This window comes from Euprymna scolopes, chromosome 10 (genome assembly GCF_053919585.1).
Source record: "Euprymna scolopes isolate OS-2025 chromosome 10, ASM5391958v1, whole genome shotgun sequence".
In the NCBI taxonomy this organism is placed as follows: Eukaryota; Metazoa; Mollusca; class Cephalopoda; order Sepiida; family Sepiolidae; genus Euprymna; species Euprymna scolopes.
The window spans coordinates 111,247,054-111,259,042 of NC_136491.1; positions in this window are offsets into that span (position 1 = coordinate 111,247,054).

Here is an 11,989-nt window from a genome sequence, read left to right on the forward strand (position 1 = left end):
TATCCACTTTTCTTCCCAGGTCCATCTTGACTCCATTCTTCGAATGTTCTCCTCTTCCATAATAGGAATGTAGTCTTTTTCTGCCTCCTTTATAACTGCAGTCTTAATTTCATTTTGCTCTTCCTCTGATACATAGTTTCCTATCTGCGAAATAAGTGATCGCAGGCGGGCAATAGGTGTAGATTTTTTCTCTTCAGGTAGGTTAGTATCTTTTATTTTCTCGGTAAGAATGTCAGTGGATGTTTTGCTCCACTTTTCGAACTTCGAGTAGTGGTAGCAAAACAGTAGCATTTCTGCAACAGACCACGGCTGAGCTTTTAAGCCTCTTGTATTTTTCTTTCTTCTTGTTGCTGAATTTGATGTTTGGGGGCCAGGACCTCTGTTATCAAGGCCTGATGGCTGACCCTGGTTATCCTCTGTCATGGTTGGAGAGCCACTTCCAGAGTTCGGAAGGTTTACACCATTGTTTGCATCTTCCCGCCTGGCGTATGAACGGGTTGAAGGGCCCTTTTTATCCTGGGTGCCGACCTGCCAGTATGTGTTTTTATTTTCTTTCATATGTTGTTTTGATTTCCCCATTGTCCACGGCTTTTTATTTCTTATTCAAAGCTGCCCTTTATTGTTAAAGGGGGTGCCCCCGTCTGCAAACTGAGGGACGTGCTGGATGGCTTGAGGAGATAGCACACCATTTCTTTGAATATTTAGTCAGGGTTTACTTCCAATGAAGTGTCCTCATATCAGAATTTCTGACAAACCCCTGTACAGAGAGACCTTAGGCACTCGAGGATAGTGTCTAGTAGGCATTCAGTTTATATGTGTGTGCCAATATGTCTACATATTTGTCTGTAATATGTATGTATATGTATTATGCGTTTTTATGCGTGCGTCAACGTCTGTATTAATTCTTAACTGTTTAAAAACAACCCACTACGAAATAATCAGCGACTACGAAACCCGTAAATGAAACATTTTAACTGCCAAAAATAACAGCCACACTAACCCTTCCTCCACCTCTCTTTCTCTCTCCCCCCCCCCCTTTCCTCCCATCTCTCTCTCTCTCTCTCTCTCTCTCTCTCTCTCTCTCTCTCTCTCTCTCTCTCTCTCATCTAATTATTATACCTTATCGAACAAAGGGAAAAAAGTAGTCTAAATTTTAAAACCCAAAAATTGAAACTCCTATTTCCCCCCTCCTCTCATTAGCCCCTCTCTTTTCTCTTTACCATCCTCTCTCCCCCTCCCCCTCCCTATATCCACATATCTCCACCCAAGCCTACCTGAATCTGCTAACCCCACACACACAATACAACCTAATATATTTTAACCTTCAAAACTGAAATATTGTTATTAGCCGCCTTCCCCCTCTATTATCCCCTACCCCAAAAACCCCCGACTTTTTCTTTCCCTCTCTTATTCCCCCGTATTCCTCCTAAAAACAATTCTTCCTAATACTAACCAACCATTTCTGTAAGGTCTGACGAGGCTGTTAGATCGTAAACACGGTCCAACATCCAAAACATATGTAACCAAACAGATAAAACGGTAATAAAAAATAAAACACCTATATATATATATATATATATATATATATATATATATATATATATATATATATATATATATATTAGGTATGGGCAAAAATGGGAGGGCAAAAATAGGGGGACCTAGTTTTGAAAACCGATTTATAATAATTTTTTGTAGGTTTCTGACTACGTTTTGATTGTAGATACTAAAGTTAATTTCCTAAAAGAAAAAAATATTTGTACACGTGAAAAAAAAAAAGTTATGAAAATGTTTTCACGACGAGCTAACCAATTCAGCTTAATTTGAAGTTAAATCAATTCATTGTAAAAATCCTTTAAAAGATAAATATTAGTTTTCTGTGTCTATTTCAAAGATAATTAGTAAAATAAAGTCCTAAGATATCGAATTAAATAAATAAAAAAGACACCTTGTTTATAAAAAATACAGCTTAATAAGCCTCAAAAAGCAAGTAATTATGCCGTTCGCCAAACCGCAACCGATATAAGTTTGTAAACACGAATATACGGAAGCCCAAAATTTGAGTCAATCGAAACGCTGTTTCAAAGTGAAGTCATAATAGTAAAAGAAGGTAGGAGTGTCAGATTTTTTTTCCAGACATGCATCCATACATTCCTATTCTGAACGTTATAAATTTTTATCATTTTTTAATTTAATTATTTTTTATGTTCCTGTTTTTAAATTAATTTTTTTTTTAATTATTGTTCGAGATTATATAAAAATTATGTTACGCCGAAAGTTTCACATTCTTGCGAGCAAGGAAATTATTAAAATCTTGCATATAAAAATTATGCGAAATCTGTAATTAAAAAAAAAAGTATAAATATTTTTGCTATTTTATGTTTTTTGTGTATGAAAATATTAAATAAACTAGGCTTAATTCAATGGCAATATTGGTAGTTCGAGAAATTCATTTTTCTTCGAGTTATATCGAATTCATTAATACGGACTTTAGGGGCTTTTTTCGTAATGTTCATGTAAAATTTTTTTTTTTTTCATTGTTACAAATTACGATGTTTTATTTATACCAAAAAAAGCAAAAATAAATTCTTGCGTTTTTTATTTACTACTGAAAACCATAACTTTAGTAAAGGTATTTTTTGTTTAAACTAAATATACATTTCCACTCAGATGTAAATGAAAATAATCGGTTCATTATATTCCGCGATCATTATTTGATAAATACTGAAAATTTCATTAAAATTGGTTAATTTCCTGATTTTGGGTGAATTTTTAAGTAAAGGGAGGGGACAAAATGTTTATACATTTTGAGCATCGGCATTCATTTTGCCCGTACCTAATACACACACACACACACACACACACACACACACACACACACAAATATATATATATATATATATATATATATATATATATATATATATATATATATATATATATATAACGAAACGGCTGTAACTAAGAAATCCACTATCAAATAAACGAAAGTTATATACAAAAAATGTAAGTCTTTGAATTTCAACAAATCTTGCACTATATATGATCTGCCACTATAAAATAGTTCCATTGAGCTTTAATCGGATTTAACGACAATTCTGATTTCATCCTAAGAGTTTCAACCGGTTAAATGAAAACGAATTGAAATTTACAATATTTCTGAAATAAACATTATACATATATATATATATATATATATATATATATATATATATATATATATATATATATATATATATATACATATATATATATATATATACTAACAGAAGTACTCGTCGTTGACTGGGTTAAAAAAAACAGCATACAGAAAATGGACTGTGATTGATGAAAGTATGATAGGTTAAGAAAAGGAGAAGGTTGTAAAGAGATAGGTTTTGATACTCAAAAATTTTACCCTAAGCAAAATATGATGAAAGTAAAGATAATTTTCGCGAAAATATATTTTTTATATCAACTTTGTTTCTATTTGTAGCCAAGAGTGACCAACAAAATGATGTTTCCTTACAAAGAGAAAATGTTATATATATAATAATATAAATATACAAGAAATAAATGTTACCATAGTCAATAAAAGTTACTTTTATAGTAGAAAAGTTCATTGGTTTGTATTTTTAAGTAGTTTGTAAAAACATTTTTTTTTAATTCACGAACCGGTTTTTAAAAAAAACTCAAAATGGCAGCGACTTTGTAATGGAGAACCCCGTTTTCACTTTGAAGGAGGGGCACCTGAGCATTCTGTGTTAACAATGTAAGAGAGTTCCGTCAACGTAAGGAATATTTATAAACATATTTTAATGTTTTCCGTTATTTTGTGCTTGAGGAATGTTCGATTATGGCATGTGCAGTTTATATAAAAATTCATTTAAGTAGTTATCGCCTAAAATTTCGTTTTAATTTCGGTTCGCTGAAATTATTTCAACTAAAGAGCATTAAAAACTATTTCAAAACAAAAAAAAACATGAACTGGACTTTTATTGACTATGGTAACATTTATTTCTTGTATATTTATTTTTTTCAGGTAGTAGTTTGTTGACTTTTCTGCTAAACACTCTTACTAAATAATATCGACGAAATATCGAAAAACAAAGAAACAAAAACAGTTTTGAAAAATAATGAAGCTTTACTTACTTTAGTAAAATAATCCGAAAAAGCAAAGTGGGATATTAAAAAGTAAACACGTAATTACTTTAATTTTTAAAGCAAAGAATCGATATAAATATGAATAAGAAGAAAATGGCACCCTTTTCAAGCAGAACAGCTTCGTTTCAGTTTTACAGTATTGAACGGTGTAGTATATTGTAATATAAAGAACACGCAGAAAGGGTTGTAATCAACTGAATTCCTTCTTGTACACTAACAAAAAAAGCTTAAACAGATATATAAATAAGAATAAAAAGGGTATGTAAATGTTTTTCAAAAGACACGTAATCACGTGAGCAGGATTTTTTCCTTCTTTTGACACGATAACAAGTAACGTTCTACTTTTTTTTAATTATTTACCTATTTTCGAAAGAGTGCGACGTGCAAGTGGAGAAGGAAAAAACAGAGTTATGCAAAATTTGTGTCGAGAATTGTCTAAAGTTCCGACTTTTGGGGGGTCACTTTAATAAAAACGTGAATTTATGAGGTGAATTTATTCGACACAATATGATTCAACTTCAAAAAAACACATAAAAGCTAACGTGAATTAAGTTAAGATGTTATTGTGGACCCTCACCCCTTTTAAAAAAACCTTGTTAACACTTATCACAATATTCTGTGGATTTATATTAAAAAACCTTGTTAAACTTTGTGACATATTTCCATTCTATCGAGGTCAGGCGCGAACGAACACCCAATAATTTTATTATACCATATTTCTTCAAACTGAAACATAATTATCAAAGTATACTTACGCTAATAGATATGAAAAGTCTTTGTTAAAGTTTGTGCCATATTTCCATGGAGTACAGGCGCGAACGCAGACCCCACAATTTTATTATACCATCCCTATTTAAGTTGAAACATCCTTATCAAAGTATTCTTATGTACATCTATATCAAAAATCCTTTTAAAGGTTTTTTTTTTCATTTTTTATTTTCATACTTTGGGGGCCAGCCGCGAACGCAGACCCCACAATTTTTATGAACCACCGTTCTGCCAGATTAAACATACCCATTCCTGATCCTCGATACATCTTCTATCATTATATGTAATCAGTTTTTTAAAATAGTCAACCATATAGGAGCCTATTCGTGACCACACACACACACACACACACACACACACACACACACACACACACACACACGTTCAGCTTTATATTATAGATCTATCTTGGGACGAAGTCTCGACACGAAAAACGAAACCACGTATTTATTTTTTAAAAATACTTTAGTTTTAACACTTTTGTGTTATTACTACAAAACAAAAATAAAAATAAGAAAAGATTTGCATATTATCAAGGAAAAGAATTATTTTATTTAGAAGAATTAATTTAGTTTAAACAATTCTTGTGTTATTACGAAACAATAAAAAAAAAAAACACGGTACTCATGTATTTTAGTACCGCGCTGAAATAATAACGTTATTATTTCGAAAGGCATTCTTTACATGGGGAGGGGGAGGTATTGTTTAAAAATTATTTCGGGGGCACTTCTGCAGTATGCAAACAGCGGCTATTGTGAGGGGGCGATAACTCCAATTACTTCTTGGTCAAATAACGCGATAAATAAGTAACAAACAAGATTTTTTTCCGACAACTTCTGACAACTTTTTCGAATCTATGTGTATAGTAATACAAACCTTAAATGTTTTTTGACTAAGAAGTGCCATCTGGAGACAGTTTAGTGAAACGCACCAAGGAAAGATGGCCGCCATCCGCATACTGCACAAGTGCCTTTTGTTGTTTCGTGAACACAGTGTTAAAACTAAATTAATTTTTCTAAATAAAATATGCGTTTTATTATTTGATAATACAAGAAGTGTTTTCTCTTTTTTGTTTGTTTCGTAATAACACAAGAAATGTTAAAAAAACAAAAAACAAAAAGTAATATTTTATAAATATATGGTTTCGTTTTTCGTGTCTTTCGACTGTTTCGTTACATAATCAACCGTATCCACTTCCGGTAACTTGTTTTTTTTTTTTTTTTTACGAGCAGTGATCTTGGACATTACCTTAAGTATACAAATTTATTTATTTTTTTTTTGGGGGGGGGAGGCTCGTTTTAAAACTATATCTACCTCAGTATTTTCTTTAATTTTCTATTTTTTAGCGATTATCAAGATCCCTTCATGGCGGACATTATTTCTCGTTCTTACGTAACACTCGACGCTACGTTTTTTTTGTTTTGTTTTTTTACTCAATAAACGCTTCAAAATAAATGAAACCATTTACAACTTAGCCAACTAGGTAGAAAAATCGATTTTGCCCTTTTAAAATAAGAGTAAATAAGTATAAATATTTTTTTTAAATACTATGCGGTCTGTAGTCTCGTTTTTGAACAGAATACACCCTTTAAAATAAGTGAAACTACTAACAACTTAGCCAGTTAGGTAGAAAACGGACACTTAGAAAATCGATTTTATTTTTTTTAAAAACGACAGTAAACCACTAAAAATATTTTTTCAAAATATTATGGTAGGTATAGTCTCTTTTAAAAACAATATCTCCTTCAAGAACAGTTATAAAATGTGTTTTCGATGAATATTTATTCAATAAGGGACCAGTTTTCCTACCTAGCAAAAGGGACGAGTTTTCCTGGTACCAGTTTTCCGGGTACCAGTTTTCAGGGGACGAGTTTTCCAGGGATTAGTTTTCCTAAAGTTGTTGATTTTGTATGATCACCACATCCTTTGAAATATTTCAGGTTTCCTTATATTTTGTTTGGTTTTTGGCACAGGTTGAAAATCCCACAAGTTTATCAAAACTTTCGAAAGGCAAACATTGAGAAGTTTGTTAACTTAAATAAAAAAAACCAAAAAAACATTCATTTACATTTAAAATATCCTAAACATGAGATTCTACTTTTTTAGGCGCTTATGTGTGAGCACACTGAAACATTATTTTGGAATTTAGAATGGGGGTTCAGTTTTGCATATAAATATCATGTAAACTGATCCCATTTCGGTACATTATAACTTTTTAAGCAATCAAGTAATTTTTACCATTAATTCTAAGGCCAATCAGCAAAATCATAAAATCACATATAATTGTTATATTTTTCGTATTGCCACCCGTACTTAGGGTTAATAGTAGGGAAGGAGCGTGGTTTTTAAGACTTTTAGCAATCTATATAATTATAAAACTCAAATGACCTTGTAATGGATGTTGTAACCCAACATCCGGTTTACGACTTCCGGTTACGCATGCGTATATAAACATAAACCCATAACAGCGTAAACAAATAAACACAAATCGCAACTTTTGCAGAATTTTATCTGCGCACTGAAATATTAACGTTATCATTTAGAAATTTTTATTTAACATGGGAAGTTTGGGGATGTTTTGCAACTATTCTGTATTACAATTATAGTGTCGCAATTCTCCTACAAATAAATCAACTTTGACCCGTTGACAACCATAAGAACAATTTACAACGCCGATTTCCCCACCGCCTTCATTTTCTTTAATTTATTCTACATTTTTTGATACAATTTTCTTAAAAACATTCATACATTTTCTAGCAACATAAATAAATATAAGTAACCTCGAAAATATGTTTTTTTTTAAATTGCGTTACAAATAAATAATCAACGCGACAATAAAATGTATTGTTTTACTGTGTCCCAATTGTTTTGGGGGTCACATTTAAACAATTGTTAATACTTTCTGCTTTTTTTACACCGTCCATTTCCGTATTAAGTTTAAGTTAATTAACGCAATTTTCTTACAAATAAATCTACTTTAACACATTGACAACCATAAGAGCATTTTATAACAGCCATTTATCCACCGCCTTCCATCCATTTTCTTCTACACTACCAACATAATAAATAACCCCGAAAATATGTTTTTTTTATTTGCGTTACAAATAAATAATCAACGCGACAATAAACGTATTGTTTTACTGTGTACGTTTTCAGCGTCCCAATTGTGTTTTTTTTTTTGGGGGGGGTCGCGTTTAAATTAATTGAATTTAACTTTAAATATTATGGTATGTGTTCAGTGCAGATTTACCTATAAGTATAGCAAACCACAAAAAATTCAATGGCTGTAAGTTTTGTTTGTTTTGTTTTTGTTTTTTTTTTGTTTTGTTTTTTTTTCAAAAATAAACAATTATAAACAGAACGACTCATACAAATCTATCTATATTCTTTTTTCATTTTAATATACTTTTATGGAAATGTTTCTGTTATGTCACAAAAACTATTTTTTTTACGTCACAAGTGTCACGCTCATACATTAATTCCATAGCTAATATAACATACTGACCCAACGAGTCACGGGTAGTCTAATACTATATATTAATACGATAGCGTGTGTGTTATTTATTTTGTGTGTCACAATTACATCCGAGTGACTATTGTTCAATTATTGATTCCCATTTCTTATAATAAATAATTTTACCAAGAATTCTTCATAAGTTTTGGTTTTGGTTTTGGGTTCTGTTATAGCTGATGGCACCTAAGTCATTTACTCTTATACATAATTTTACCAAGAATTCTTCATTAGTTTTGATTTTAATTTCGATTATAGTTGATGGAATTCCAGTGATCTATTTTTTTTTTTTTTTAACAAATAATTTTTAAGAATTTTCATAAATTTTGGTTTCGAGCATAGCTGAAGGAACTCAAGCTGATGCACCAGAGTCATATATATATATATATATATATATATATATATATATATATATATATATATATATATACGAGCAAACAGTTAATAAAACATGTTAAAAAAACACTTTGAAATGAGTTAAAAACATATTTAATCTGAAAAGGAAACACTAGATAAGTGGATAGTCCTTAATCCGTGGAGTTTCGAAGAAATACTTTCCACTTATCTAGTGTTTCCTTTTCAGATTAAATATGTTTTTAACTCATGTCAAAGTGTTTTTGACACGTTTTATTAACTGTTTGCTCGTATTATGAGCTCTATTTCCTATTTGTTTTTATCGAGCTTTTACATCTGGCTGAGATAACTTTATAAATATTAATTCTTTAATATTTAGAATATACTTTAATTTTACCATCTTGGATCATTTTGGTAAATTTAATTGTAATTTTTATTATATATATATATATATATATATATATATATATATATATATATATATATATATATATATATATATATATATTGAAATCGCAACTTTATAATATATAAAAATCGATGGAACATTAACTCTATAATAATATATGCGAAATCTGCAAGAATTAAAATATCATATTTAAGCGTACTTTACGACTTGGCTACGCCGGGCGTCCTTGCGTACTAAGATAAATACTTTTGCAGTTTTAACAAGAGTTACCGTAATATCAGAAAATCTCTATTTACCCAATGAATACCAGCATCAATATCTTATATATGAATGAGTCCCCTGTGGAATTTCCACAGGTCCCGCTAGTTGTTATTATTACTTGTATCTCACTTTTGTTTTTGTTTTGTTTTTTATAGCAAAGCAAATCAATTTAATAACCCACCAAATTTATATAATTAAAATAGAATTTAAGCATTCATAGAAGGAAGGCACATAGAAGGAAGGTACATAATAAATGTAGTTAACGAAGCCCAACGCCCTCTCCATGTTAAAAATGGTTTTCCAAATAGTAACATTACTATTTAGAAATTCGTCCGTAACAATGGGAGGGGAGCGCTGTTAATATTTTGTTCTTACATCGTTTTCTCATTTTACCTACCAATCGTCGACTGTTTATGAAAACATTCAAGTAGCATGTTGTATACTAACAATGAACTGATACAATTTGGCTTTGTTTAAAATCAAGATAAACTTTTTGTTGCCTTTAAATTTGCAATACATTACAAGGAAATCATTTGAGAAAAAATATAACCGGAAATTACCCGGAGATTTATGTAATAATTTGAAAATTTACAAAAAAAAAAACAAGCAAAAAAAACAATATTCATGAATATTAAAAGAATTGGAATCGGGAAGCGAATTGGAATCGGAAATTGGAATAATTATTTATATATCTGTTTAAGCATTTTTATCAGTGTACTAGAAGGAATTCAGTTAATTACAACCCTTTCTGCGTGTTCTTTATATTACAATAGTACAACCCTGAGCCTGACGGCGCAATACTACACCGTTCAATACTGTAAAACTGAAACGAAGCTGTTCTGCCTGAAAAGGGCGCCATTTTCTTCTTATTCATATTTATATCGATTATTTGCTTTAAAAAAACTAAAGTAATTACGTGTTTACTTTTTAATATCCCACTTTGCTTTTTCGGATTATTTTACTAAAGTAAGTAAAGCTTCATTATTTTTCAAAACTGTTTTTGTTTCTTTGTTTTTCGATATTTCGTCGATATTATTTAGTAAGAGTGTTTAGCAGAAAAGCCAACAAACTACTACCTGAAAAAATAAATATACAAGAAATAAATGTTACCATAATCAATAAAAGTTCAGTTCATGTTTTTTTTTTGTTTTGAAATAGTTTTTAATGCTCTTTACTTGAAATAATTTCAGCGAACCGAAATTAAAACGAAATTTTAGGCGATAACTACTTAAATGAATGTTTATATAAACTACACATGCCATAATCGAATATTCCTCAAGCACAAAATAATGGAAAACATTAAAATATGTTTATAAATATTCCTTACGTTGACGGAACTCTCTTACATTGTTAACACAGAATGCTCAGGTGCTCCACCTTCAAATTGAAACGGGGCTCTCCATTTAAAAGTGGCTGCCATTTTGAGTTTTTTTTTTTTAAACCGGTTCGTGAATTAAAAAAAAAATTTACAAACTACTTAAAAATACAAACCAATGAACTTTTCTACCACAAAAAGTAACTTTTATTGACTATGATAACATTTATTTCTTGCATATTTATATTATTATATATATAACATTTTCTCTTTGTAAGGAAACATCATTTTGTTGGTCACTCTTGGCTCCGAATGGAAACAAAGTTGATATAAAAAAATATATTTTCGCAAAAATTATCTTTACTTTCATCATATTTTGCTTAGGGTAAAATTTTTGAGCATCAACACCTATCTCTTTACAACCACTCCTTTTCATAACCTATCATACTTTCATCAATCACAGTCCATTTTCGGTAGGCTTTTTTTGAACCCAGTCAACGACGGGTACTTCTGCTAGTATATATATATATATATATATATATATATATATATATATATATATATATATATATATATATATGAGAAAAACAATAAACATTTGGCGTTTCCACCTAGATGGGGTTCAGGCTGTGAGCACTGCTCTAGGTACAGTCGAATTTGAAGATGTCAATCTGCTGCTGTGTATCAATCTGCTGCTCTGTATTCTACTGAAAACTCATTGCAAACCTGTTGTTTTAGAAAGGAAATCCAGTGTCATTTTATACTTATACAAATAAAATATTTTTACTTAGAGTTGTAATTTTATTGAACTGAAAAATTCATTTGTCACAACAGATGATGAAAATCAAGCACCGAATTCGGACAGAAACAACGAACGGACGTTCACAATAAGTAAAATTCAAGTATTAGTGTTCATTCTGCGGTTATCTCTTTTGTTTTTGTTTTTTTCTTTCTTTTTTTTTTTTTTTTTTTTGTTTTGTTTTTAGAGTTCGTATAATATTATATCGGTCTGGGTCGCTGTCTTGTGGATCGTCTTTCAATATGCAGAATATTTGCACTGTGGTCCTTTAGATCGTATCCTCCGTCGTTGTTAGGGACAGCAGAATTCATTATCTTGTCTCTTCGACGTCTGTCCGGGGAACTGTGTCTCCAGGCACCTCAAAAATTCACCACAGAATTAACCCCTTGTGTGTAACACGATGTAGCTTCATTATAAGTTAACATTATC